General features: G+C 46.3%; 1 protein-coding gene across 1 annotated transcript in view; it reads left to right on the top strand.

Moving 5' to 3' along the window:
• The first annotated feature begins 2,718 nt into the window (after positions 1-2,718).
• Positions 2,719-7,471, top strand: part of GOLM1 (golgi membrane protein 1) — a 61,088-nt gene continuing 56,335 nt past the window's right edge. The window contains exon 1 of the mRNA XM_082842871.1: positions 2,719-2,794. The gene's annotated coding sequence lies outside the window, so the exon portion shown is untranslated. The remainder of the gene's footprint in view (positions 2,795-7,471) is intronic.

Genomic DNA, 7,471 nt, shown 5'->3' with positions numbered 1-7,471 from the left:
TGCGGTGTGTGGGCTTCTCATTGTGGTGGCTTCTCTTGTTGTGGAGCACGGGCTCAGTAGTTGTGGCACATGGACCTAGTTGCCCCGTGGCATATGGGATCTTCCCGGACCAGGGCTTGAACCCATGTGCCCGGCATTGGCAGGTGGATTCTTACCCACTGCGCCACCAGGGAAGTCCAAGATGTTCATGTCTTAATCCCTGAAACCTGTAAACGTTACCTTAAGTGGCAAAAGGGACTTTGCAGATGTGAGTAAATTAAGGACCTTGAGCTCCAGAGATTATCTTGGATTATTGGGGTGGGACCAATGTAATCACAAGCATCCTTAGAAGTGAAGAAACTTTTCCAGCTGGATCTGAGAGATGTGACTATTGGAAGCAGGATTAGAAAGATGTTACTGATTTTGAAGATTGCTGGTTTGGAACATGAAGGAAGGGGGTAATGGGCTGAGGAATGCCAGCAGCCTCTAGAAGCTGGAAAAGGCAATGAAATGGAACTTCTTGAGAGCTTCCAGAAAGGAATGCAGCCCTACTGACACCTTGGTTTTAGCCCAGTGAGATTTTTGACCAACAGAACTCTGTTGTTTTAACTCTAGGTTTGTGATAATTTGTTAGGGTAGCAAATAGAAAACTAATACAACAGTCTATCCCTTGAGCTGGAGAGGTCATCACTTTGATTGACAGTCTGACCAAGGCTGTATTCCTTGGAGAGTAGGAGGTAGGTTCCTGTATGAAAATCGGGTACTATTACCTAGTGAGAGAAAGAATGCTGAACAGACAAAACCTGGGGGTCTGCTGCAACCAACCACCACAGCCCCTTGCACATTGTTTAATCAAAATCTATCCAGTTGAATTTTTAGGGCCATAAAGTGATTAGGTTAAACGTTCTGGGTGAGAAGCCTTGAGGAGACAGAAGAGAACTTTATAAGAAATGGAAACCCAAATTTACATATGCAACACTGCATATATAAATATTGCATCTTAAAAGAACTTTAAGAACTACATCTTAAAAATTCCAAATTTTGTCATAAAGATTCTTATGAAACTTGGAAAGGACTGATTCCCCCCTCAATAAAGATGTAGTTAACTCAGCCAGCTTCCCTAGTACCTAGACATATGGACCTCTTCTATAAAGTGTTTAAGAATGACTGGCTTAGTCACTGACTAATTAGCTGTTGATAAATCACAGACACTAATGGGAACATACTTAGAGGCAAATGAGGTGGAAGTTATGGTCCACAGTCTAAGAAGGCAAAACATTGCTACGAGAGCCAAAAGGAGCAATAAGGGAAGTTACCGTGTCTGAAGGTGGGGAGAAGGTCAGAGCCAAGGGATACAAGTCAAGTCTATGGAAAAGCCAGGGCTGACAGCCAACACACGCTCAGCTTTTGAACACTTAGTCTGACCAGGTGGCAGTCTAACAATGGGTAATGAAAACATCTTTTTGGAATATACTCGAATATCACTCTAAAGGGGTCATTATTGTCAGCTCATGAAGATACTTTTCCTGCAGTTAACAAGATCCATGCTCAGGTGGTAGTAAGACATCTTGGTCACCTGTTTGAAGGGGAGTCTGTTCTGGTTGAAAACAGTTTTGGCTGTGAGCGTTCCCTCAGGAGTTTGCGTGTGTTTCTGCTTGTTTTTTTGGTGTTGGGGTTTGGGAGGGGTGAGCCAAGGGACTCTTTCCCCAGACACTACAGCCAGGTAGGTTCAAAAAGAGATGGTTCTAGGAAAACTGTTCTCAATCCTGGCCACATGTTACAACTATCTGGGAAGCTTTAAAACAAAAATACCAATGTTCGGGCTCAGAACTCCAGAGGTGGGACCGTGGTCTCTGAATACTCTAAAAGCTCCCAGAGAATTCCAATGTCTGGCCAATGCCGTCACGGTTAAGAACCACTGCTTTACAATTTCCTAGTATGGTTATCCTATAGGTTGCTAGTTTTGTGGCATCTTCTCAGGCAGGTGTGGCTCATCAGTGCTTCTCAAACTTCCATGTGCCCGAAGGCCACCTGGGCGCTGTTTAAAATTCAAATTCCCAAGCCCCATCCTTAGAAAGTCCTAGAGAATCCCGCTTGCGCAACGCCCAGGAATCTTCGTTTTCTGTTGCACGCCGTCCCAGGGTCGCAACCCGACAAATTAGAGGTGAGAGATAACAGCTGTGGGGAGATTAGGACCAACTGCGAAGGGCTGGTGGAAGAAAAAGGACTACTGAGGAGACGTGAGTGTGACCAAGAGTGTGGCGCTGGGTGTGGTCAGCTCTGGGTTCCGGAAAATTCCCTCGGGGCGGGGGCGGGGGTGCTGGGGGGCGTGTCTCCCCGGGGCCCCGTCTCCCCCGACCCCTTCTCTCCGCCGCCGCTTCCCACCTTTACGCGCCTCCTCCGAAAGCCTCTGGACCGCTCTGCTCGGCTCTCTGAGCCGCGACCAGAAGGCGCGCCGGGAGCCGCAGTGGGGAGGGGAGGGGCTGCTGGCGGAGGGGAGGGGGCGCGACGGGGGCTTCCCGGCTCCAGTCACAGGTCGGCCGCGGGCCAGGGCGCGCGCACTGTGGGGCCGGGTGTCCGGGCGCGGCCACGGCCTCGCCTCCTCGCGCTCGCGAGGCCGCCTCCTCACCGCGCAGCCGGCGCTGCCCGGGGGCGGGGACTCGCAGCTGCGGAGGCCAGAGCCGCGGCGGCGTTGGAGGCTGCGCGGGGCGCGGAGCGGGTGGGAGCGTGAGGCCGGCGGCGGTGGGAGAGCGGCCCGGGCGGCCTGGGAGCCGGGCCTCGCAGCACCGAGCGGCCACCGGAGCCGCTGCAGGAGGTGAGTGGGCGGCGCGCGTGCTCGGCGCGCCCTTCGGCCGCACTGGCCGCCTTGCTTCTCCTTGTCCCTCCTCGGCCCCGGGCCCGCGCCCAGAGACCCCGCGCCGGGTCCCGGAAACACCCCCCGGCTTGTGCCCGGGCCTCAGCCTTTTACCGGAGTCGGCTCGGGGCCGGCCCCGCGCCTCCCCGCGCCGGAGCCTCCTTCCCAGGGCCGCCCTGACCCGCCGGGTTCCGTCTCCCGGCTTGGGCTCCCCTGCGGAGGCCGGTCTGGGGCGATGCGGGGCCTTTCTTTTTGTTGTTAGCTGTGTCACGCGCGTCGGCATCCAAAGTCAAAAGCGAGCATTCTCCAAAGTCGCGCTAGTGCCTGCCGTGCGGGCGTGATTGGCACGCGGGGAGGGCGGGCTGGCCGCGCCGCTCATCTCTTCCCCCTCAGCCCCGCGCGCGCTCGGGCCGCCGCGGTGCCCAAGTTGGCAGCGGTCGCGTCCTGGCAGGTGACCGGGAGCTTGACGCCGGGTTCTCGTTCTGCGAGCCGCCAGAGCTCCTCTGAAGCCCGTCTCAGGGATGCTCCGGGTTCCCTCCTGTACCAGTATTTCCCATCTTTGGCGGCGTGGAGGATCCACAGAACTTTTGTTCTGCTGTAGGAATAGTCTCCTGGGTTTCCATACTCTTTATATGTCACACCCTATTTAGTATTCTTAATGATTGTTTTTTGGTAAAACAAAACAGGCAAAATGCCTATTTTGATAAATGTTCTTTTTAGCGGAATTTAAGAATCATTGTATTCGGCAAGTAATGGTGCTTAAGATATCCCGTTTACAAATTTGCAAAACCAGACTCGTGTGGCTTTCACGGTTTTGAGATTTCTTTTGTCTGCTTTGTGGTCTTCAAGGCCCAGTTGCCCTAAATTAGGCAAATATGGAGGGACATTCCTAGGAGCAGAGTAAGATGTCCAGTAGCCTGCTTAAATATTTAACAGCTCTAGATTGACTCTGTTTGACTCATGGCCATGAGATTGACTCAAATTTGGCAGTTTTAGTATTTCTGAATTTTTTGTAGCGTGAGACGTGAGAAGTGGAATCTCTTGTTGGTCCTTGTGGGTCTCCTAGGGCATCCCTAGCCCCTTCTACTTGTGTTAGAGAAGATTAAGCCAAGCTCATGCTATCGTGAAGAAGAGTTTTACTTTATTTGTAAATAGAAACCAGTAACTTGCTAAGGCTTTCTGTTCTTAGGTCAGAATTCAAGTTTTAAGGGGTCAGTGGTGAAAACACTGAGTTCATAGGATGTTTAAAGAAAACAGGTTAACTCTTCAAGGCGTATTTTGTTCTCCTGTGAAGATACCACTTTTTTTTTTTTTTTTTTGGTTTTTCTCAAAAATGAAAGACCAACGATGAGAGGAAGGGATGCAGGTGGGGGGGGTGTCAGATTTTGGGGACGTTGCCATTAGGAGCTAAGGATGCCGTCTGCTTTCTAATTGCTGGCCCTAGGTCCAGTTATTGATGGGGGAATGAAAAGATTTTGCATTTATATAGTTTTTTTGAGGGGTGCAGCTGAAACAGCAGTGAGGATGGTTGACCATGTTAGGCCCAAGGCTACCTTCAGTCCATTTATGTGGCCACCTTCCCAGCAGGGAGGGAACTGCTGACTGTGCTGAAGATCCTGTGAATGTTGCAAGCTGGCTTTCTGCATCTGAAGCACAAAGGATAGCCAGGCAGAGCCTGGGGAAACTGCCTCTGCCGGGAAGAGTTAGAAGGTGGCCTGTCGCTTCAAGCCAGCTGTGCTGCGTGGGGAACAGGATCCCATCACGGGCGGTTTAGTGAAAGGGAGCTTGAAGGTAGTGTGGTTCCTGAAGACCAGCCCTGCTTCTAAACAGGCTTGGGGTGGCTGGGAGAGGGGGAGGCAGGAACAGGGATGAGGCCCTGTGCCTGGGGCTTTAATTCAGTTGTATTATTGTTGTTTTTATTTTTCTTTAGAAAAAAATAAGGTGCCTTAGAAAAAGATTAATTTCTTTTTTAATGACCTGGGGAATGGGAAGTAACATCTGTAATTGGGATAAGGAAAAACACTTTTTTTTGTTTAAAAAAAAAACTTGGTTAAAATTATTTTCTAAAAATTCACAGGAGTAAAAGGAACGGTCTTGATATGCTCTTGGCGTTCACCTTAACAAAGTGTGAATGTGATTTCACTTGCTCCCCCAAGATGGTCCTAGATTGTGGTTATTTTCTTTTCTAGACTTTTTCAAGTTACTGATGAAATTACATTGAAAGAGAGACTTGGCTTGAAGTTTAAGGATTATTTCCAAAATTCCCAGAGAGACTACTTTGCTTCACAAAGAAATTTCCCCCATTTTCAGGAAAAAAAATGCATACCTTCTCAGATTTTTACAACATTTTGATCTTATTTTCCTTCAAGGCTGCATTAATAGAACTTCCTCTAACTACGGTTTTGAAGATTAATTAGTGCCTGACAGGAAGAATATATATGTAAAAATACTATATAATATGATTATAGTGATATATATTGTAGTTTGCTGTGGTTTCCAAGCTCTTTTGCTCATTCTTGTTAGTAAAAAAATTTTAACACCTAAAACGAATACAGTGTAATATGTCAATTATATCTCAATTAAGACCAAGTTTTAGCACTCCTCTTACGTGTGTTTGTTACTTAATTATAAATTATATACATGTGCTGCTGTCATCGTTTTCTTGTATCTCAAGGTTCAGTGTACACTTAGGGATGGATTCACTGTTAATCACAGTGGAGGTAAAACCCTTTTTCATATACTCCTTGAATTTTGAGTATCTTGGGCCTGGCTCTTGTCAGATCTGAGTACATCATCATTGTTTTTACTTTGTGATGCGGTTCAGGTGAAGCTGACTCAGGGCGGGAAGTGTGTTCCCAGCCTTGGGCTAGTGTTCACCTCTGCTTGCGTTTATTAGTGTAGCTTTAATTTGTGCTTTCGGTAGGAATCTTAAAGCTATTCATATCCTCTGTGGGGTTTAGTTTAGTTATAATTTGTCCATCTACCTCACTGTGCGCTTGCCAAAGTCAAAGGAGTGCTTCAGGCATCTCAGAGGGCTGGTGACAGGTGACCCTCGACAGAGGGTCTTTGTGAGGTTGCAGTCAGTCAGTTCCTGCTTTTATTAGCACTATTAGTATTTCATGGTAGTATAATTAGTACGGTGTAACATAGTGTAAAATAATTAGTATATACATAATATATTTAACTTGTTATATGTAATATTTATATTACTAAAACATAGTTGCTATTCTACTTTTTGGATAAAAATAAATGTAACTTCTAGGATTTTTTCCCCAGCCAGGTGGAGCATCTTTTATACCTTCTGGGATGCATGCACCCTGCTGGTAGACAGTTGGTTCTCTCACTTTAGCCACACTCTCAATACCACAGCAGTTCCTTTCAGTTAAGTATTTACTTGGTGGCAAGTAAATGCCCTCATTTAATTTTCACACCAGCCTTAGAAGACAGACTCCAAGGTTATCCCTTTACAGATGAGCCCAGGAGGTTGGGAGGAGAAGAGGAACTGCCCTGTCAGCAAGTCAGAAATGGGTCCTCACGCTGCCCTGCATCTCCTCTCAGTTACCTGCCCAGGCTCAAGACAGGGACCTGGGTCTTCTTAGTGTCCCTGGTGGTGGGGTCCAGCACAGAAGGGAGCCTTGGAATGTATTTGAGTGAGTTCAGTGTATTTCTCTACTTCGTAATACATATATATGTTGTCATTGTTTTGTTTTAGAAGAAGCTGTAAAATACTGTGATTTAATCTGGGAATGCTACAAATACAGCTTCAAAACTTGCTAATGTTACCATTATACGTCTTCCTAACATCTCAATTTTTTATTGTTACTGTTTGGCTTTTGTATTAAAGATACGCTCACTGAGGGAAAAAAAATGGTATAAAGCAAAAAAATGAAAGCTTCATTCCTCTATACATTCTGCTCCCTTACTACAACTTGTATATATCCTTCCTTATAAACATTTGCTATACATTTTCTATGGTAGAAAAATGTATTGATTTACTGAGTGTATTTAAAAATTTTTTTCAACAAAAGTAGAATATGATAATTACTATTTTGTAACTTTTTTCATGTAACAGTTTTGTATTTTGATCATCTGTTGCTCTGTAACAAATCATCTCCAAGCTTAAAACCATCATTTTATTATTGCTCCTGATTCTTTGGGTTGACTGGGCTGCAGTCTTTTGAGGCCCAGTTGGGCTGGAACTTCAAGATGGCTCATTCGCTATTACCAGTTTTTAAAGTATTGCCTTGGTGAATTCTTGGACAGAATTTTAATATACTAATGATTGATTTAGAAAAATTTTTAACTGTTTCTCTGATATCAGTGCTGTCAGAACTGGAGGGTCTAGCCCATCAAAATGCTCTCTGTCATTTATATCTGTGTAGCAGATAGATGATTCCTTATCTTTCCTCTGTGTTTTCTGTATCAGTGAGGGAGGTCCTGTAGAAGCCACGTTGCTCTGGAATTAGTGATCACTTCATTCTGATTAAAGAAGAGGTACCTTTATCCACAGGTGAACAGTGACTTTGAGATGGCCAAAGGGAGAAAAGACCCTCGACGAAGTTTCTTTAAATGGAGTCCATTTGGGGTTACTCTTTACCTCTTAGGGAGGTAAAAAGAAACCTTATTTCTCTAGGGCAC

Source organism: Leucopleurus acutus, assembly GCF_964270905.1.
Source record: "Leucopleurus acutus genome assembly, chromosome: 7".
In the NCBI taxonomy this organism is placed as follows: domain Eukaryota; kingdom Metazoa; phylum Chordata; class Mammalia; order Artiodactyla; family Delphinidae; genus Leucopleurus; species Leucopleurus acutus.
This window is presented reverse-complemented; position numbering and strand designations above follow the sequence as displayed.